Source organism: Cupressus sempervirens, chromosome 9 (genome assembly GCF_028749045.1).
Source record: "Cupressus sempervirens isolate cs-2001-9-10 chromosome 9, ASM2874904v1, whole genome shotgun sequence".
Lineage (NCBI taxonomy): Eukaryota > Viridiplantae > Streptophyta > Pinopsida > Cupressales > Cupressaceae > Cupressus > Cupressus sempervirens.
In genome coordinates this window covers 581,961,949-581,984,770 of record NC_143126.1, presented here as the reverse complement: position 1 = coordinate 581,984,770, position 22,822 = coordinate 581,961,949, and the positions used below count along the sequence as shown (strand labels likewise).

Genomic DNA, 22,822 nt, shown 5'->3' with positions numbered 1-22,822 from the left:
AATCAGTCATAATTGGCAGTTTTATCTATGATTTATTTTATCGTTCATGGACGTTGATAAGATGCTTTCATGTCTTTTCTTTAATATTAGTAGCTCCTTAAGATGGCCTTGAGCGGCAAGGTTCAAAAAACTAAGGGCGTATAGTGGATACCTAGGCACCCAGAGACGAAGAAGGGCGTGTTAATCGACGAAATGCTTCGGGGAGTGGAAATTGAGCATAGATCCAGAGATTCCCAAATAGGTTAACCTTTTTAACTATCTATTGAATCCATAGGTAGACAAGGGACAACCTGGCGAACTGAAACATCTTAGTAGCTAGAGGAAGAGAAAGCAAAAATGATTCCCGTGGTAGCGGCGAGCGAAATGGGATCAGCCTAAACCATTAAAATGGGATTGTGGGAGAGCAATCTAAGCATCATGCTGCTAGGTGAAGTCTATTTGAAATAGTGGAATACAACACCCTAGATGGTGAAAGTCCAGTAGTCGAAAGCATCGTGACAGTTTACGCTCTAACCCGAGTAGCATGGGGCATGTGGAATCCCTTGTGAATCAGCAAGGACCACCTTGCAAGGCTAAATACTCTTGGGTGACCGATAGCGAAATAGTACCGTGAGGGAAAGGTGAAAAGAACCCCCAGCGGGGATTGAAATAGAATATGAAATCGTAACACTTTCAAGCAGTGGGAGGAGTCGACCTGCTTTGATTCCTTATTATGACAGAAACAGAAAAATAAAAAATGAATGCACTTGTTTGGCAGAAACAACGAACATGAAATGCAAAAAATTGTTTTGTTTGACAGAAACCGAATGAATCAAGCAGGAGCTGACCGCGTGCCTGTTGAAGAATGAGCCGATGACTTATAAGTAGTGGCTTGGTTAAGGGAACCCATCGAAATCGTAGCGAGAGCGAGTCTTCATAGGGCAATTGAATTGTCACTACTTATGGACCTGAACCTGGGTGATCTATCCATGACCAGGATGAAGCTTAGGTGAAGCTAAGTAGAGGTCCGAACTGACTGATGTTGAAAAATCAGCGGATGAGTTGTGGTTAGGGGTGAAATGCCACTCAAACCCAGAACTAGCTGGTTCTCCTTGAAATGCGTTGAGGCGCAGTAGTTGACTGGATCTTCTAGGGGTAAAGCACTGTTTCAGTGTAGGCTGCGTGAGCAGTACCAAATGGAGACAAACTATGAATACTAGAGATAAACAAGGGTCAGCCAGTGAGACGATGGGGGATAAGCTTCATCTTCGAGAGGGAAAAAGCCCAGATCACCAGCTAAGGCCCCTAAATGATCGCTGAGTGATGAAGGAGGTAGGAGTGCAAAGACAGTCAGGAGGTTCGCCTAGAAGCAACGATCCTTGAAAGAGTGCGTAATAGCTTACTGCTCGAGCGCTCTTGCACCGAAGATGATCAGAACTAAGTGATCTGCCGAAGCTGTGGGATGTAATAAAAAATACATCGGTAGGGGAGCATTCCGCCTCAGAGAGAAGTATCTGCGCGAGCAGACTTGGACAAAGCGGAAGCGAGAATGTTGGCTTGAGTAATGCAAACATTGGTGAGAATCCAATGCCCCGAAAACCTAAGGATTCCTCCGCAAGGTTTGTCCATGGAGGGTGAGTTAGGGCCTAAGATCAGGCCGAAAGGTGTAGTTGATGGACAACAGGTTAATATTCCTGTACTACCCTTTGTTGGTCCCGAGGGATAGAGTAGGCTAAGTTAGCCGTCTTAATTATGGTTTTATAGTTTAAGGTCAGAAGGTGACCCTGAAAAAGCGGGGTCAGAACGGGGTAGAGAAAATACCTCGAGCCAATGTCCAAATTCTAGCGTGGCGTCAAAAAAGTAAAAAGATAGACAACACGCTGGGAAACCCACGTCATACTCCCAGGAAAAATGACCTTCAACAAATGGGTACTTGTACCTAAAATTGACATAGGTAGGTAGGTAGAGAATACCTAGGGGCACGAGATAACTCTCTCTAAGGAACTTGAAAAAATAGCTCTGTAACTTCGGGAGAAGGAGTGCCTCCTCAAAGGAGGTCGCAGTGACCAGGCCCAAGCGACTGTTTACCAAAAACACAGGTCTTCGCAAAGTTGTAAGATGCTGTATGGGGGCTGATGCCTGCCTAGTGTCGAAAGGTTAAGGAAGTTGGTGACCTGATGACAAGGAAGCTAGCGACTGAAGCCCCGGTGAATGGCGGCCGTAACTATAACGGTCCTAAGGTAGCGAAATTCCTTGTTGGGTAAGTTCTGACCTGCACGAAAGGCATAACGATCTGGGCACTATCTTGGAGAGAGAATCAATGAAATAGACATGTCTGTGAAGATGCAGACTACCTACACCTGGACAGAAAGACCCTATGAAGCTTTACTATTCCTTGGGATTGACTTTGGGCTCTTATTGCACAACTTAGGTGGAAGGTGAAGAAGGCCCTCTTCCGAGGGGGCATGAGCCATCAGTGAAATACCACTCTAGAAAAGCCAGAAGTCTAACCTTGTGACTGAACCTATTGTCCAAGGGACATTCTCAGGTAGACAGTTTCTATGGGGCATAGGCCTCCCAAAAGGTAACGGAGGCGTGCAAAGGTTTCCTCAGGCCGGCCAAAAATTGGTCCTCGAGTGCAAAGGCAGAAGGGAGCTTGACTGCAAGACTGACCTATCCAGCAGGGACGAAAGTCGACCTTAGTGATCTGATGGTGCCGAGTGGAAGGGTCGTCGCTCAACGGATAAAAGTTACTCTAGGGATAACAGGCTGATCTTCCCCAAGAGTTCACATCGACGGGAAGGTTTGGCACCTCGATGTCGGCTCTTTGCCACCTAGGGCGGTAGTATGTTCCAAGGGTTGGGCTGTTCGCCCATTAAAGTGGTACATGAGCTGGGTTCAGAACGTCGTGAGATAGTTCAGCCATATCTGATGCAGGCATTAGAGAATTGAGAGGAATTTTCCTTAGTATGAGAGGACCAGGAAGGATGCACCTCTGGTGTACCAGTTATCGTGCCCTCGGTAGACGCTGGGTAGCCAAGTGCGGAGCAGATAATTGCTGAACGCCTATAAGTAAGAAGCCCACCTCAAGATGAGTGCTCTCTCAGGTCACGGCGAGATGAGCCGTTAGGTGATAGGTGTCAAGTGGAAGTGCAATGATGCATGCAGCCGAGGCATACTAAAAGACTGAAAGATTTGAACCTTGTTACTACATGACCCGATTGATCTGCTTGGGTACATAGAGTATGTTTTGATAGAACATTTTACTGTAGATATGATAAAGAATAAAAAAAGATGGATGAAGACAAATAAAGGGAATCAAATATTTTTGACTCCTAATCAAATATGAAAAATGATTTTTTTATTTAGCTGAGAGAATCCAAAAAGTGCTTATTGCATAGCTCCATTTGTATCATTTCGAGCTTTCTGCTTGACAGGGCCCCAAAAAGGAGCCCCTGCCAAGTAGAGAGCTCCACAAGTACTAACCAATATCTTATGGCCTTCTTCATTTATGGTTTGAAATTTTGGTGTCTCAGGCGTAGGGGAACCACACCAATCCATCCTGAACTTGGTGGTTAAACTTTACTGCGATGACGATACTGTAGGGGAAGCCCTGTGGAAAAATAGCTCGATGCCAGAATAATAAAAAGCTTACTTATTTACTTACTTTTTTCTTTTTTAATCAATAAAAAAACCCAGCATTCTTTTTTCCCATTCCACATTGCTAAATGCAATAATATTTTTTATTTGGTGGAGACGGGGCCTGTAGCTCAGAGGATTAGAGCACGTGGCTACGAACCATAGTGTCGAGGGTTCAAATCCCTCCTCGCCCAAAACAGTTCACTACTAGAGAGACTACAAGTCTCTCTAGTAGTTCTAGAGACTAAAATAGTAAAATGACTATGGCTGCTCTCGAACTATTAAGAGAACTGCGAATACCAAGAGCTAAGTTTATAGTGAAGCTTTGATTTATTCAGATATTGAAGATCCCATTCTATAAGACAATTTTTTGTGTATGACCTTCTATAACTCTTTCTCATCGGCACCAAGCTTGCACGGCGTATTGGTAAGAAAAGAACCAAGGGCTCTTACTCATTAAGATGCTTGCTTATTCAAATTAGGGTTATTTACTCACGAATTGTAGTTTTAAGTGCTATCATACCTTCGTTATTCCTCAGTAGCTCAGTGGTAGAGCGGTCGGCTGTTAACCGATTGGTCGTAGGTTCAAATCCTATTTGAGGAGAGCTCTTTTTTTCTTTTTTCTTTTCTTTTTTCTTCAAGCACTTGGTTCCATAATTATAAGTAAGGTCCACCATAAAAAGAGTTAAAAATTTGCCCAATTTAGCTGAATTGGAGTAAACCTTTCTTCACTCCGACACATTCTTTTTTTTCAACTATTAATTATAACTTCATTGATAATTTTAGCAATGTTACCAACATCTTTGTGTAGATTGGGAATAATCTAAAACCCAGGGTTAGCCCACTCATTTATTTCAAATTATGAGCGAGCTATATTCATCAATTCGAGAGAATTGATTTCGATCAAGAGAAGGTCCTTGGCCTTTTCATCTTTATACCTTATGTAGACTGTATAACCTTTGAATTATGGGCTAGTTGATAGGATATGTGAAATCTTATTCAATCTAATCGAGGATTTGAAATGAATTATTAGGAAGTGGTAAAGTATGAAAATGGACTTCATATTAGTGATCGTAGTCTTTCATTTTTAAGCAAGTATTTCAATCAATTATTTCATAATCTTTCATTTCTTTTTTATCTATCTCTATATTGTTCTATGTAAACGTAAATGAGTTGATGAAATAACTGAATTTTAACAATCTATAAAAAATATTATTTAGGGAACGATATTGAAATAGGATGATGTTATAAACATCAATGCTAATAAAGAGCACAACTTCAATATAACATTCTAGTTTTCTATTGTTAGAATTTTCATTATTTATATTATGAAAATAAATAAATATATTAATATACAAACTATAGAAAAGAATATATAGGAAGATATACGTCCCCCCCCTAAGCATTTGATTTCCTCTCCTACAAAAAGGCCTAAAAAACCTATTCCATTTGGGAATCCATCAATTGCCCATTGATCAAATGAATTACTTATTTCAGCTAATCCTCGTATACCTTTAATCAAGATTATGTCATAATATATGTCTATATAAGCTCGATAAAAAGACCAATTATAGAGAATATTAATCGATTGGTCCATAATAATCTTCATATTAGGATTTTTTTTATGATATACATCCTTTGATAAGAAGTAAATAGGTATATAGAAAATAAAGGCAATCAATATACCGAAAAATGCTATACCAATTGAGGGGATTGCGTCTAGTAAAAATTTGGGCCAATTTTTTGGATGTTTCTTTTTCTTATCAAAAGGGGTCATCGATGAAGTAAACCATTCAGATAATATGTCATAACTCATTCTGCTTCGAAAAAAAGGAACTCCTATCAATCCAATAAACAGAGTAAATATTCCCAATATAACTAAAGGAAATAGCATTGTCTTGCCCGATTCTTTGGGATATGCAAAAGATCCCTTATGGAAGAAGAAAGGATAAGTGATAACCAAACCTCTATTCTTTTTGTACAATCCTTCCATCTCATTGGAAATTTTAAATGTTTCTTTGGAAAAGAAATTATTACTTCCTATAATTTGATTCGACATAGAATCCGCTCTCATTCTATTTGATATCCCAGATTCCTCCTCTCCCCACATAGAAGTCGAATATAGTGTAATATGGTTGTTATATGGATTAACTAAATTTACACGGAAGTTCCCTTCAAAAGTAAGTAAATACATACGAAACATGTAAAAGGCAGTTAATCCTGGTGTGAACCAAGTTATTCCCACAAAAATGGGAGAATATAACTTACTATCACTAAGAATTTGGTCTTTAGACCAAAAACAAGCAAAAGGTGGAATACCAGAAAGAGAAAGTGTTCCTAAAAGAAACGTGATTCCCGTAATTGGCATATATTTCCTCAAACCACCCATAAGAGCCATATTTTGACTTTTATTGGGGCAATATCCAACAATGGGTTCCATGGAATGGATGACTGATCCGGATCCTAGGAACGATAATGCCTTGGAATAAGCATGTGTAATCAAATGGAACAAAGCGATTCGATAGGAATCTATCCCTAGAGCTAACATCATGTAGCCTATTTGAGACATAGTAGAATAAGCCAAGCCTCTTTTAAGATCTTTTTGAGTGAGAGAAATAGGAGCTCCCAATAGAGCTGTTATTCCACCTATCCAAGAGATAAGATACATTATTAAAGGTAGAGCTTTAAAAAGAGGAAACAATCGAGCTACAAGAAAAATTCGTAATGCTACCATAGTAGTGACATGTATAAGAGCTGAAATAGGAGTAGGCCCTTCCATAGCATCAGGTAACCATACATGAAGTGGAAATTGTGCAGATTTGGCTATTGGACTTAAAAATAAGAGAAAAGCACACGAAGTAACAAAAAATGAACCAACCCCATCAACGGTAGTCAACTCGTTTAATTTTTCAAACAAATATTGAAATTCAAAACTACCTGTTACCCAATAAAAACCTAGAATTCCTAGTAAGAGTCCAAAATCCCCTACACAATTAGTTATAAATGCTTTTTGACAAGCATTAGCCATGCTGGGTCACGTAAACCAGAAACCTATCAATAAATAAGAACACATTCCTACTAATTCCCAAAAAAAATATATTTGTAATAAATTAGGGCTAATAACTAACCCCAACATAGAAGCATTGAAAAAATTAAGGTAAGCAAAAAACCTCACATATGTTTTATCATGTGACATATAAGTATCGTTGTAGATCATAACCATGGTTCCAACTGTTGTAACTAAAACTAACATAATGGAAGTAAGTGGATCAATCAAATAGCCTAACTCTAATAAAAACTTATTATTAATAACACAGGACCAGAAATACCGATAGATGGGACCACCGGTAATCTGTTGCAAGAACAAATTGAAAGAAAGAAACATAGCTACACTTAACAGAAAAATGCTAATAAGAGCCCATGTACGGCGAACACTCTTAGTTGCTCCTGGAAAAAAAAAGGATCCTAATCTGATTGGTACAGAAGTTGAAAGCGGAAGGAAAGGCACGACCCGAGCATATTTGTATATAAATTCCATAGGAAGATTAAAAAATTATTCTCAATATTTTGATATTCCACATTCTTGGTTTCCAATCCACTAGACCCTGAAGAGAATAAAATAAAAAATGATAGATCATGAATAAAGAAGAACGATAGAATATGGGATGCAATCCTATCGATTTCATATTGAATTTTTACTTTTTTTTATCTTTTTTCTGCAAAAGATTTGCATTGGTCAATACTGATACTAATCAAATATTTGTAAGATGAGTAAGAAGGAACTCTTTTTCAGTTTAGGTACTGAGCTATTAGTTATGTACACACACATTCTTATTTAGAATTCAAATTTTCATTGTAGATTAATAGTAGTATTAAGAATAGAATTGAATAGAAAATGAAACCAATTAGAATTATTAATATGAGAAACAATTGAATATCTTAAAATGATATAGTTTTCATTTACTCAAAATTCGATATATGTATGTAAGTGTATGTAAGAATTGATTAATTGTTATCAATTTGTATCGTGGATCTCTTGTTATTAGTAAATAATATATAATAATGTTCCAAAATGCAATAAAAATATGATAGAATATTCTATCATATTTTTATCCATAAAATGGAACTAAACTATAAACAATGAATTAAATTTAAAGATATATAAGAAGTGTACAAAATAAAAACAAATATATAGTATAACAAAAAAATATATAATATATTCAAAAATTTTCTATTTTTTCTAAATAAAATCGAACTATAAAAATATTATGGCTGTACCAAAAAAATGCACTTCTAAATCCAAAAAATAGCATTGTAACAAGGTTTGGAGGAAAAAAGCAAATTCGGATGCAAGAAAAGCTCTTTCTTATGTTACGAGTTATTCTTCTTTAAGAGAGTTTTTCTTTGGTGAGAAGGATGGGATGATAATAACGGGACCAAGACTGAACATACCGAGAGAACTACTAATGGGAAAAAAGCCCAAGGGTTTTCTTCCTCCCTTAGTAGATGAAGAAGACTCCAAAAATAATGAATAAATTAGAGGAAGTGGTATAACTATAGTACACCCTCCAAGACCATAGAGAGGAGCAATGGGAATCTCTAGGGTCTCTTGCAGGTACTTGGAAAAATGAAGGGACACGGTTCTATAATCTACTATAGCTCTTCTCTCTGACCTTAAATATGGGAATTTATTAATCATTCCGTCATCCCTTTTTTTCTTTCTCAATGGAAAAGGAGAGTGTATCATTCTTTTTAATAATCCTGGATAAACTCTGACATTAAATCTTGCTGGTATGGTAACTTTATTCTACGAAAGTTGCATTTTATTTATGTCGAAGAGAAATTCATTCGATCGAAACATAGGAAGGAATATATAGACCGTGAACAAAAAGAAATGGATCTCATTCTTTTTTCTTACTCTAAATTAAATTAATCAAATAATATTGAACTTCGGAATTTTTTTTTATGATCAAAAATTTGTCTGTTCGCTCCTCTTTGATTCCTAGAGAACAAAGAGGATTTGTTGAATCTCAAGTATATTATTTAACCAGTCAAATTCAAAAACTTACTAAACATTTGGACCTGCACAGAAGAGACTACTCGTCCCAAAGAGGTTTGTGGAAAATTGTGGGTAAACGTAAATGACTTTTGATTTATCTGTTCAAAAAAGATAGACTTTGTTACAAACATTTAATCAATCAATTAGATATTCGTGGACTGCGTTAATTTTGATTTGAATGAAATTTTCATTTTCAAAAATTATGTTTTATTAAATTCCGAATCCTAATGAGTCATTCTTTTTTTTTTTGTTCTCATTGATTTTTTTAACCGGGAAAGAGCTATGATTATGGTTGCTAGGGAGAAAGACCTCATGATGGGAAGTATGGGTCCTCATCATCCATCAATGCATGGTGTTCTTCGACTTATTGTTACTCTAGATGGTGAAGATGTTATTGATTATGAACCTATATTAGGTTATTTACATAGAGGTATGGAAAAAATTGCTGAGAACCAAACAATTGTTCAATGTCTCCCCTATGTAACACGATGGGATTATTTAGCTACTATGTTCATAGAGGCGGTAACGGTTAATGCACCAAAAAAGTTGGAAAATATTCAAATACCTAAAAGGGCTAGCTATATTAGAATGATTATGCTAGAGTTAAGTCATATAGCTTCTCATTTGTTATGGCTTGGACCTTTCATGGCTGATATTGGTGCGCAGACTCCTTTCTTTTATATTTTAAGAGAGAGGGAAATCATATATGATTTATTTGAAGCTGCCATGGGTATGCGAATGATGCATAATTATTTCCATATTGGAGGAGTAGCTGTAGATTTACCCTACGGTTGGGTAGATAAATGCTTCGATTTTTGCTATTATTTCTTTCCAAAAGTGACCGAATATGAAAGACTTATTACACACAATCCTATCTTTTTGAGACAAGTTGAGGGAGTAGGCATTATTAGTAGAGAAGAAGCAATAGATTGGAGTTTATCAGGACCCGTGCTACGAGCTTCCAGAATCCAATGGGATCTTCGTAAAGTGGATCATTATGAATGTTATGATGAATTGGATTGGGAAATCTAATGGCAAAAAGAAGGAGATTCATTAGCTCATTATTTGCTTCGAATCGGAGAAATGAAAGAATCTATAAAAATAATTAGACAGGCCCTAGAAATAATTCTGGGAGGTCCCTATGAGAATTTAGAGGTTCGACATTTAAATAAGGGAAAAGATTCGAAATGGAACGATTTTGAATCTCGATTTATCAGTAAAAAACCTTCCCCTACTTTTGAGTTATCAAAACAAGAACATTACGTGAGAGTAGAAGCTCCCAAGGGGGAATTAGGAATTTTTTGTATAGGAGATGATAACATTTTTCCTTGGAGATGGAAAATCTGACCACCTGGTTTTATTAATTTGCAAATTCCTCCTCAAATGGTTAAAAGGATGAAATTAGCCGATATCATGACAACTTTGGGTAGTATAGATATCATTATGGGAGAGGTTGATCGTTAAAATGGTGATTAATATAGCAGATCTCGAAGAACAAGCTATCAATTTATTTTCTCGATTGGGATTTTCAAAATAAATATAGTCTTATATGGTATGTAATTGAAACAATTATACTTCTATTGGGAATTACGATAGGAGTATTAGTTATTGTATGGCTTGAAAGAAAAATATCTGCGGGAATACAACAACGCATTGGACCTGAATACGTTGGTCCTTTGGGAATTATTCAAGCTTTGACGGATGGAATAAAATTACTGCTAAAAGAGGATATTATCCCATCTAGGGGGGACATTTGGTTATTTAGTATTGGACCAGCGGTAGTGGTGATACCTATTTTTTTAGGCTATTTAGTAATTCCCTTTGGTCGCCACATGTTTTAATTGATCTTAGTATAGGCATTTTTTTTGGATTGCAATTTCAAGTATTGCTCCCCTTGGACTGCTTATAGCAGGATCTGCATCCAATAATAAATATTCTTTTTTAGGTGGTCTCCGAGCTGCTGCTCAAGCTATTAGTTACAAAATTCCTTTAGCTTTATGTGTGTTATCTATATCTCTACGTGTGGTTCATTGGAATATGAGATTCATTTTTCCCTTTTTAGTTATAGTTATAAAAAGAGGGAAAAATAGAAGTTAATGGGATGAATATTCCGATCAAAAAACTAGATAGTCATATGGGTGAGATCAAACAGTTTACAAATCTTGCAGTAAGATGATTAAGTCCCATCCCCCATGTACAAGAGTGAGAGCATGCACAATCAGTGAAAACTGTGTGCCCCAGTTCATATATTAGTCATTGGGACCCAATAGCGGGGAGGAAAAGTATAAAAGTATGAAGTTACCATCATTATATACTAAAAATCAAGCAAAGGTAGATGGTGAGAAACACCAAGATATAAAAAAGATTAGTGAAAAAAAAGAAACTGATATCTTATCTAGACCAAAGATATTTCCATAGAAATGGGATAACAATAAGGACTTGACATTGGTAGGGATGATCAAGTAGTACTTCCCCAGAACCCCGATCTACAATATGTTTCTATCTACTTAAAAAAATGGCTATCCAGAATGAAGTAATCCTTTAACACAGTTTTCTTTCTCTCGCAAAAAGAATACTGAAGGTTAAGAGAGGTTCAAAGGCTCCTATTATTTGTAGCAGATGGAATCTCATTGGTTCAATTTATGATCTGGTGCTTTTTTTTTTATTGTGTTCTTTATTTCTTAATGACCATTGAGAAGCCGTATGAAGTGAAAGTTTCATGTACGGTTTTGGAATAGAGATGAAAACAATGATGTTTTTGTCGACTATAATTATCAAATAGTTCAAGTATAATTGATATAGTTGAAGCACAGTGCAGATATGGTTTTTTAGGATGGAATTTGTGACGTCAACCTATAGGGTTTTTAGCTTTTTTCATCTCATCTCTGGCAAAATGTGAAAGATTGCCCTTTGATTTACCAGAAGCGGAAGAAGAATTGGTAGCGGGTTATCAAACTGAATATTCGGGTATCAAATTTGGTTTATTTTACGTTGCTTCTTATCTAAATCTATTAGCTTCTTCATTCTTTGTAATAGTTCTTTACTTGGGCGGGTGGAACTTATCAATTCCATTCATACCCATTCTGGAACATTTTGAATGGGATTCTATTTCTTGAATTAGTGGGGTCGTTAATATAAAAATTGGGATCCTAATTATATTAGCTAAAGCCTATCTGTTCTTATTTATTTCTATCACGGCAAGATGGACCTTGCCTAGGATAAGAATGGACCAATTATTGGATCTTGGGTGGAAATTTCTTTTACCTATTGCTTTGGGTAATTTTTTACTAACAGCCTCTTTCCAACTTATTTTATTATAACTAACTCTCTTTTCTTCGTGAAGAGGGTCTTATCAATTTTGCAATATATCCAAATTTGATAGATCAAATCTATGAAGAGAAAGAAATTTCTATGATTATTCGAGGAGATTTTACACATGTTCTCCATGGTAACTGGGTTTATGAATTATATTGAACAAGCAATACAGGCTGCAAGATACATTGGGCAAGGTTTTATGGTTACCTTATATCACATGAATCGTTTACCTATTACTATTCAATATCCCTATGAAAAATGGATCCCATCAGAACGATTTTGCGGGAGGATCCACTTTGAATTTGATAAATGTATTGCTTGTGAAGTATGCGTCCGTGTATGCCCGATCAATCTACCTATTGTGGATTGGAAAGTCGGAATAGATATGGGGGAAAAATGATTGGAAAATTATAGTATTGATTTTGGAATTTGTATCTTTTGTGGAAGTTGTGTCGAATATTGCCCCACCAATTGTCTAGCGATGACTGAAGAATATGAACTTTCGACCTATGATTGCCATGAATTAAATTATGATCATATTGCTTTAGGACGTTTACCAATATCCGTTGTTGAAGATTTAACAATTCAAACAATTCCGAGCTAAGCATATTAACTTAATATGTCTGAAGAAACTATGGATAAATTTTATGATTAAATCATTTCTACGATTATTCAAATTGAGCTCCGATTAAAGAATATCTAATAAACAAAATATTTCTCATTTTTGACAAATCAGGAAGAAATAATTCTATTGACATCCCATTAATAATGTCAGATGTATGATTGATCAGAATTAATTATTGAGCTATAGATTAATTAATCAGTTCCCATATCAAATGAAATTACAAATCTAGTATAGCATATAGGTAAATGGGCTCACTTTTTATTTAGTGAATGGGAGGAAATAATATTCAAAGTTATTGTACACATAATGAATCGACCTGAATCTATATCTGATATTCTTTTGTTGGCTCGTCTAATGCTAAGTCTTCTATTAGGAGGTATAGGAGTAGTATTACTTACTAATATAATTTATTCCGCTCTTTCATTGGGGTTAGTTCTAATTTGTATATCTTTTTTCTATATTATACTGAACGCAGATTTCGTAGTTGTTGCACAAATCCTGATCTACATAGGAGCTGTTAATATTTTGATTCTATTTGTTGTGATGTTGATAAATAATCCAAAATATCCCAATTATGCCGCTCCCTGGACTATCGGAGATAGCATTACTTCAATAGTTTGTACGAGTCTTTTTTCTTTACTAATTACTATTATCTTGAACATATCATGGTTCGAAATATCTCTGACTCAAAAATCAGATCAAATGTTAGAACAAGATTTAACAAACAATATTCAACGTATTGGGGCTCATTTATCCACTGATTTTTTACTTCCATTCGAACTTATTTCTCTAATTCTTCTAATTGCTCTTATAGGAGCCATTACTATAGCTCGTCGAGAAGAAACAGTTTAAAAATGAAAGCTCTCGCGTGGCATAAATACGCTGTTTTATCTTCATAGATCGTTCATGTAAATTAGAAACTACCACTTTTGTTTGTATCTGAAGAGATCAAGGTATGAGGAATTATTATGCTCGAACATGCGCTTCTTTTAGGTGCTTATTTATTCTCTATCGGTATTTATGGGCTAGTAACAAGTCGAAACATGGTTAAAGCACTTATGTGCCTTGAGCTAATACTCAATGTAGTTAATTTAAACCTAGTAACATTCTCATATTTTTTTGATAGTAGGCAAGTAAAGGGGGATATATTTTCGATCTTTGTTATAGCTATTGCTGCTGCTGAAGTAGCTATTGGATTAGCTATTGTTCTGGCAATATATCGTAACAGAAAATCAACTCGTATCGATCAATTTAATTTGTTAAAATGGTAATAAAGATATCCTTGCATATGAAAAATTTGTATATCTATTTCTATTCAAATAGATACTAGGTTTGTCTCCCTAAAAATATATATAAATCTTTTATTTATAGAGAGATTTTTTCTAAGATCAATCAAGAGCATAATTCATATTTAACTCATTATCCAAATGATCTGTTTAAGACCAGATTGGGTAAAATGTTTTATAAAGCAAAAAGATAGAATCTGAATCTATTCATTATATCACCGATAATACAATTATTGATTTGCTTGATATTCATAATATATCATCACTGGGCATATATTAAAAAAATCTTATTCAATGAAACACTTTTTCTACTAATGGAGTTCTTAGATTCAATGGCACATTCAGTCAAAATTTATGATACATGTATTGGTTGTACCCAGTGTGTACGAGCGTGTCCCACAAATGTATTAGAAATGATACCTTGGAAAGGATGTAAAGCTAAGAAATTGCTTCTGCTCCAAGAACAGAAGACTGTGTAGGTTGTAAGAGGTGTGAATCAGCTTGTCCAACGGATTTTTTAAGTGTATGTGTTTATTTATGGCATGAAACAACGCGCAATATGGGTCTAGCTTACTGATCCATCAAAAAAGAAAAATAGTTAGATTCATCCCATACATATTTTTCATTCTCCTTTTCCTCTTTCACTGATCAAAACCCATACTCGACCCAAAAATGAAAGCATGGGTTTTGATATAGAAAGTCTCTTTTCTCTTCATTATGAGTAATTTACCTTGGTTAACAATAATTGTTATTTTGCCCATATTTGCGGGGTTATTAATCCCTTTATTTCCCCATAAAGGAAATAAAATGATTCGATGGTATACTCTAGGTATTTGCTTATTAGATCTTCTTTTAATGACCTATATATTCCGTGATCATTACCATTTTGATAATTCATTAATCCAATTGGAAGACGATTATAACTGGATAAGCCTTATTCATTTTCATTGGAAACTGGGAATTAATGGATTTTCCATTGGACTTATTTTATTAACGGGATTTATAACTACTTTAGCTACTTTAGCTGCTTGGCCAGTTACTCGAAATCCATGATTATTATATTTCTTGATGTTGGCAATGTACAACGGACAATTGGGATTATTTGCTTCTCGAGATATTCTTCTTTTCTTTCTCATGTGGGAGTTGGAACTAATTTCTGTGTACTTACTTTTATCCATGTGGGGGGGAAAAAGACGTCTCTATTCAGCCACAAAATTTCTTTTGTATACTGTGGGTGGTTCCATTTTTATTTTAATGGGAGCTTTAAGTATGGGTCTCTATGGATCTCATGGACCAGCATTCGATTTCAAATTATTAGCTAAAAAAGATTATCCCATCACACTTGAAATGCTATTATATTTAGGATTTTTGGTCACTTATGCAATAAAATTACCAATCTTCCCTTTACATACCTGGTTACCGGATACTCATGGGGAAGCACATTATAGTACATGTATGCTTTTGGCTGGAGTTCTATTGAAAATGGGAGGATATGGGTTGATTTAGATCAATATGGAATTGTTACCTCATGCTCATTCTTTGTTTTTTCTGTGGTTGATTATCATAGGAGCAGTGCAAATTATCTATGCAGCTCTAACTTCTATGGGTCAACACAATTTGAAAAGAAGGATAGTCTATTCATCAATATCTCATATGGGTTTTGTAATTATAGGAATTGGTTCCATGATGTATACAAGTCTCAATGGAGCCATTTTGCAAATGATTTCTCATGGATTAATTGGCGCTGCACTTTTTTTCTTAGTAGGAACAAGTTATGATAGGATACGTACTCTTTTTCTTGATGAAATGGGAGGAATCACTATATCAATTCCTAAAATCTTTACTATGTTCAGTAGCTTTTCAATGGCTTCTCTTGCATTGCCAGGAATGAGTGGTTTTGTAGCAGAATTTATGATATTTTTGGGCACAATTACTAATCATAATTATTCTTCGACCTTTCGGATCATTATTACTGCAATAGCGGCAATTGGAATGATATTAACTCCCATTTATTTTTTATCTATGTTACGTCAAATGTTTTATGGATATAAGGTTTTTAATGTCCCCAATCCTTATTTTAAAGATTCAGGACCACGCGAACTTTTTATTTTGATCTGCCTCTTTCTACCAATTATAGGTATTGGTCTTTACCCCGATCTAGTCTTGTTTTTATATAGTGCTAAGGTGGAAGCTATTTTTTCTAAATCTTTATATTAATCAAAATCATTTATATATAGAATCTTCCAGAGGAATTGGAAACTATAAACTATATAATAGTTTCTATTTATTTCTATCTTTATGAGAAGATATTAATACGAATGAAATAGAGAAAATTGCTCTCTAGTTCGAGTTATTTTAAGTAGTTTTTATCCTCTTTGAAATAACTTGGACGAACTCCCTATTAATTCAATAACATAGAATTACTGATGACTATTCGTAAATAATCAATATTATTTATTTTTTATATTTAAATCAATATAAAATAAGGTCTACTTATCCTTTTTCATACTTATACAAAGTGTATATGCCAGAAACCAGATTTGAACTGGTGACATAAGGATTTTCAGTCCTCTGCTCTACCAACTGAGCTATCCCAGCTGTTCCCCTGTGCATCATACTAGCACAGTAATCAAACTCCTGTCAACTAGCAAAAAGGGTAAAAGACAACATTTGAACGAGTAGAAGCAATGATACAACTAAAAACATTATTTATACAATACATAATACACAATATATATTGTGTATTATTTGTGTATGTTATATACAGTTATATACAAATATGTATATAGAAGAGAAGTAGACATTGATCATACAATTAAAACTTCTTATGTTCTAAGACACTTAACAAATCGAAAATAAAACAGATAACCTGGGGATAGAGGGACTCGAACCCTCATGATCTATAAAACCAATGGATTTTCCTCCTACTCCAATTTTCATTGTTGTTGACATGTAGAATTGGGCTCTATCTTTATCCTCGTACAATTATGACTTCCAAAAATGGATTGTATCCAATCCAAATTATGTTGATTTGTTAGAATAGCTTCCGTTGAGTCTCTGCACCTATCCCATTCTCGAAAAGGAAACTATTGTCTCTAGAAATCGGATTTGGCTCAAGATTGCCCATTCAAAATATCCCAGGGTTCCCTGGATTTGGATGCTATCACTTGGTAAGTTTCCATACCAAGGCTCAAAAAATTTAAGTCCGTAGCGTCTACCGATTCCACCATATCCCCTTCTTGTAGAACGAAATCATAAAACAATAATTGCATCCCATCAATTATTTCATTTGCATGAGCATTCTATTCTTTCTACATTTTTGATGCAATGTTGTTATCTTCCCATCCTACACCACAAAAATATCCCTTTCTCTATTTAGAATCTTATCAAAATCATCTTTTCCTTGTATAAGTCTTTTTTTTTCAATTCAATAATAATGTTCCACCTGGGACGGAAGGATTCGAACCTTCGAAATAACAGGACCAAAACCTGCTGCCTTATCGCTTGGGAAATAATCTGTTTAGGGCCCCTACAAAAATCTACTTTAGGGCCCCCCCTTTAGCCATATAGGCGTGTAAGGGTTGGTAAGGTAAGGAGAAATTGTATTTTAGAGGCGGGGCAATAATCTGTTTAGGGCCCCCTACCCCCTACTATTATAAGGTAAGGTAAGGCCGCCGCATTTATCTACCTACATCAAGTCCATAAAATTTTATCTCGAGACAATATAGAAACAGAATTGATTCTATATCAATGTTCTAATAGTGATACTTGTATGCATCAAAAACCCCGAGTTTGCCAAGGGGAATATGTAAAGAGGGGACAAATTATAGCAGACAGTGCAGCTACAGCAGGGGGAGAACTTTCTTTGGGAAAAAACATTTTAGTGGCCTATATGCCATGGGAAGGATACAATTTTGAAGATGCAATACTTATTAGTGAACGTCTGGTATATGAAGACATTTTTACTTCTTTTCAGATCATAAGATACAAAATTGGAGTTTATTTTACGGACTAGGGCCCTGAAGTAATAACTAGAGAAATACCTCATTTAAATGCTTACTTACTCCGCCATCTGGACGAAAATGACATTGTAATGATAGGATCTTGGATAGAAATAGGTGATATATTAGTAGGTAAATTAATACTAGAAGTAGAAGAAGACTCACTAATAAATACTCCAGAAGGAAAATTATTACAAGCTTTATTTGATATTAAGGCACCTACTAGAAAAGAAAATTGTTTCAGAGTCCCTAAAGGTGTAAAAGGTCGAGTTATCGATGTGAGATGCTTTCAGGAGTTCGAGGAGGAGGAAGATGATTATCTCGGTGATATTATAGAAAAAGTTCATGTATATATTTTACAAAAACGTAAAATACAAGTGGGTGATAAAGTAGCGGGAAGGCATGGTAATAAAGGTATTATTTCAAAAAAATTTCCTAGGCAAGATATGCCTTATTTACAAAATGGAACACCAGTGGACATGGTATTAAATCCATTAGGGTTACCTTCACGAATGAATGTAGGACAGATCTTTGAATGTTTACTTGGTTTAGCAGGAAAACTAATGAACAAACATTATAGACTTCCACCTTTTGACAAAAGGTACGAGCGAGAAGCTTCTAGAAAACTAGTGTTTTCTGAGCTTTATAAAGCTAGTGAGCAAACAGCTAATCCATGGGTATTTGAAACTGATAATCCTGGAAAACATAGATTAATTGATGGAAGAACAGGAAAGGTTTTTGAACAACCTGTTACAATAGGAATAGCTTATATATCGAAATTGTGCCATCAAGTTGACGACAAAATTCATGCACGTTCCCGTGGGCCTTATGCATTGGTTACACAACAACCTCTAAAAGGAAAATCCTCCAGAGGAGGACAACGAGGAGGAGAAATGGAAGTTTGGGCTCTAGAAGGTTTTGGTGTTGCTTATATTTTACACGAGATACTTACTTTAAAATCTGATCATATGGACACTCGTGAAAAAATATTTGGTGCCATTTTCAATGGAGAACCAATGCCTAAACCTACCACTTTTACAGAATCTTTCTGATTGCTCAGTCGAGAACTACGATCTTTAGCTCTAGAATTGAATCATACAACTCTATCTGAGATAGACTTTCAGATAGATAAGAAGGAAGTTTGATCAAAATGAATCAAAATTTATTTATTATGAATGACCAAAATAAACACGAACAACTTCAAATTGGATTAGTTTCTCCTGAGCAGATTCTTGCTTGGTCTGAAAGAATATTACCTAATGGAGAAAGAGTCGGACAAGTGACTACAGAACAGATTTTAGATTATAGAACTTATGAACCAATAAGAGGTGGATTACTTTGTGAAAGGATATTTGGACCTAGGAAAAGGGGAGTTTGTGCTTGTGTAAAACCTCCAATGGTAGAAAATGAGAAGGAAAACTACGACTCCAATTTTTGTACTCAATGTGGAGTTGAACTTGTTATTGATCCTCGAATTCAAAGATATCGAATGGGATACATTAAACTGGCATGTCCAGTTGTTTATATTTGGTATTTCAAATGACATCCCATTTATATCGCGAATCTATTAAATAAGACTCATAAAGAATTAGAAGACCTAGTATACTGCGATGTGTGACTTGATCACAAGCTTCGATTATACAGATCCATAGGAACTGTCATCCTATTCAATCTAATTGGGATGCCCTTAGCTCTGACACGTCCCTCAGCAAGAGGGGCATGAAGCTCAGAATTAGAATCATGTTGATAAAGAGGAATGAATCTAGGGTTAATATCTTGAGTAATATATTAATTTAAATTACTAATTGGACTTCGTAAAAATACTTCTTTTATCAGAAACAGAAACAAAATGGAATAAAAAATTTGTTTCATTTTTCTTTTTATTCTAGACCAAAGAGAAAATATGGTTATAGGATTCTATTCATCGCACATATGCTTCAAATAGTATTGTAACCATCAAAGTAAAATAGAAACCTACAGGATCAATTAATAAAGAGATAGAGACAAGTAAATCCCATTTGAATTTCACAATAAATTAAAGATCTTTCACAAAGAAATGTATCGTTCAAAAGGGAGAAGACTGCTCATTAATTACGTATTTATGTCATAATATGAATTGTAAACCAATAATCGAATTCACTTGGCACTTGAGCAAAGAGTAACTTTTTAGTTTTATCACTTGGGGACGAAAACCATCGGTAAACATTGTCTGTATCAAAGAGCAAAAATTTTTTTTTGCATAATGATACATAATCACTTTCCATTTGGGTATAGTTACTTGAGCCGGATGAGAGGAAACTTTCATGTCTGATTCTGAGGGGGGGAAAAAAGATTGTAAAACCTATCCAAATGTTTTTATTACTAGGCCCACATTTAACAAGCCAACTTTATTGCAATTTCAGGGAAAACTTCATGAATATGAGTCTAAATCTTGGGCAAAAGATATTGCTTCTTATCTCTCTTGGGATTTTGCGCTATTTCAAGAGCGAGAAATTGCCACTGGAGGAAAAGCTATCAAAGAACAATTAGCTGGTCTAGATCTGCAAATGATTCTAGATCATTCATATATAGAATGGAAGGAAATAGATATGAAAATATCTATGTTCTTGGAGATAAAACCCCAATTTTTGAAGAAAGACTCTCCTTTGAAAAAACTATATGATAGTATCAAGAAAAAACTTATTTTACTTCAAAGAAGAAAGGATCGCCTGGTACGACGGATGAAATTTGCTCAATATTTTATTCAAACAAATGTAGAACCACAATGGATGGTTTTATGCCTATTACCAGTTCTTCCTCCTGACCTGAGGCCAATGTATAAATTAAATGAAGGTGGAGTGATTACTTCGGATCTCAATGAACTTTATCTAAAAGTTATCCATCGAAATAATAATCTTTTAGGATCCATAGAAGGGACTCGTGCATTTCTAATACCAAATTTATTGATTGATCAAAAGAAATTAGTCCAAAAAGTTGTAGATGCACTTCTTGATAATAGTATAGGCGCGCAACCGGTGAAAGATAGTAAGGATAGACCTTATAAATCGTTCTCAGATTTCCTCCAAGGGAAAGAAGGAAAATTTCGTGAAAATTTACTTGGAAAATGGGTTGATTATTCAGGTCATTCTGTTATTGTGGTAGGTCCCCCTCTCTCATTGTATCAATGTGGATTACCTCGAGAAATCGCAATAGAACTTTTTCAAGCATTTTTAATTTGTGATCTAGTTGAACGACAGATTGCTCCCAATCTAAGAACTGCTAAATTTTTAATTTGAGATAGGAAACCTATTATATGGAACGTACTTAAACAAACTATCCAAAGACATCCCATATTGTTAAATCGAGCACCCACCTTACACAGATTAGGAATACAAGCATTTCTACCCATTTTAATAAAAGAACGTGCCATTCGGTTACACCCATTGGTTTGCGCAGGGTTTAATGCAGACTTTGATGGAGAGCAGATGGCTATTCACGTACCTTCATCTATGGAAGCTCAATTAGAATCTCGTTTACTTATGTTTTCTCATCTCAATCTTATCTCTCCAACTATAGGAGACCCTATTTGTGTACCGACTCAAGATATGCTTCTAGGACTTTATAGATCAACTATTCAAAAAAACCAGGGCATTTATGAAAATAGATACTACCTGAATAATTCAAAAAAGAAGATCGTCTCACCTTCGTTTTATAGCTATGATGATGCGCTTAAAGCTTATGAACAAAAACAAACTGATTTAGACAGTCCTTTATGGCTCCGATGGAGGAAATATATAGATACCTCTATTATTAATTCAGTAAATCGAGAACTTCCTATCAAAGTTCAATATGAATCTTTCGGTACCTTCTACGAAATCTATGATCATTTTCAAATAAAAAAATGTAGAATGGGGGAAATACTTAATAAATACATTCGAATGACCGTTGGTCATATTTGTTTTAATCGAGAAATAGAAGAAGCTATAAAAGGCTTGTGGACTTATGATATCCGACAAGAACTGTCACTATTCAGAATTTAATGTTATTAATCTTATGATCCTTTCATTGATGCAGAGATAAAGATTAAAGGAGCTTTGGAGCTTAAACCCATTGCTGATTCTTACTCCCCAACCCAAAATGGGGAGATTTTATCCAAAATGGAAATATTTTATTGATACAACGTAAATTGAAAATACCCTCTTTTTATGATACAACCTAAATTAAAAGTACCCTTTCCTTTTGAAGTGCCCTTTTTCCATAAATAGCCTCCTTGCAAAGCAATGGCCCACCCTAGACCTCTATCTATTTTGCTTCCGCTTGGGCCCCTCCATTTTTTACTCATAAATTCGGAAGTATATCTTAACGTAACACATCAAAATGAAGTTGCACGTGAAAATAGTTGCCAAATCTAACACAATTTGTATTTTAGCGAGGCCCTATACTAGACCAACAAAGGAGGGATGGTATTGAATAGGCCGAGTAATTCTCCATAGGGGAGGACTCCCTACGCGAAACCCCCCTGCATAATTAGATAATGTTATCCCATCGCTGCATGTTACGTAGAGATTAACACAATCAGTTATGCTAGGTATTGTTCTTCTCAATATGATCAATCTCTTCATTCATAGTATTAACAAAACATTCATTATCCAATGCAACCTCTACTATTCTTTGTTCAAAATAAGTAATTAAACAAGTATTGTCTCTTAGCTTACTTCTTGTTTGTGTTCTATCACTTCTATCTCCAATTATCTATTCAAATGAATGGTTATTTCTTACATAGTTGGCTAATATAGGTTCATTTCTTTGATTTTTAACATTTCCTCCACTCAGTAGAGGTTCATCTTCTTGCTCAAGCTGAGTTGTTTGATGCTCAAGTAAAGCATTTTATAACTCTAGTGTTATTTACTGATTCTTGATAGCTTTGTGTTGTAACTTG

At 35.1% G+C, this 22,822-nt stretch overlaps 2 non-coding genes and 1 pseudogene across 2 annotated transcripts; 2 read left to right on the top strand and 1 right to left on the bottom strand.

Annotated features, from left to right (window-relative positions):
• The first annotated feature begins 266 nt into the window (after window positions 1-266).
• On the top strand, window positions 267-3,088 carry LOC149540011 (25S ribosomal RNA; annotated as a pseudogene).
• Window positions 3,089-4,150: 1,062 nt separating this feature from the next.
• Window positions 4,151-4,222, top strand: TRNAN-GUU (transfer RNA asparagine (anticodon GUU)). The gene has a single exon. It is a non-coding gene; the product is annotated as a tRNA-Asn (tRNA).
• Window positions 4,223-16,428: 12,206 nt separating this feature from the next.
• On the bottom strand, window positions 16,429-16,501 carry TRNAF-GAA (transfer RNA phenylalanine (anticodon GAA)). The gene has a single exon. It is a non-coding gene; the product is annotated as a tRNA-Phe (tRNA).
• Window positions 16,502-22,822: the final 6,321 nt, after the last annotated feature.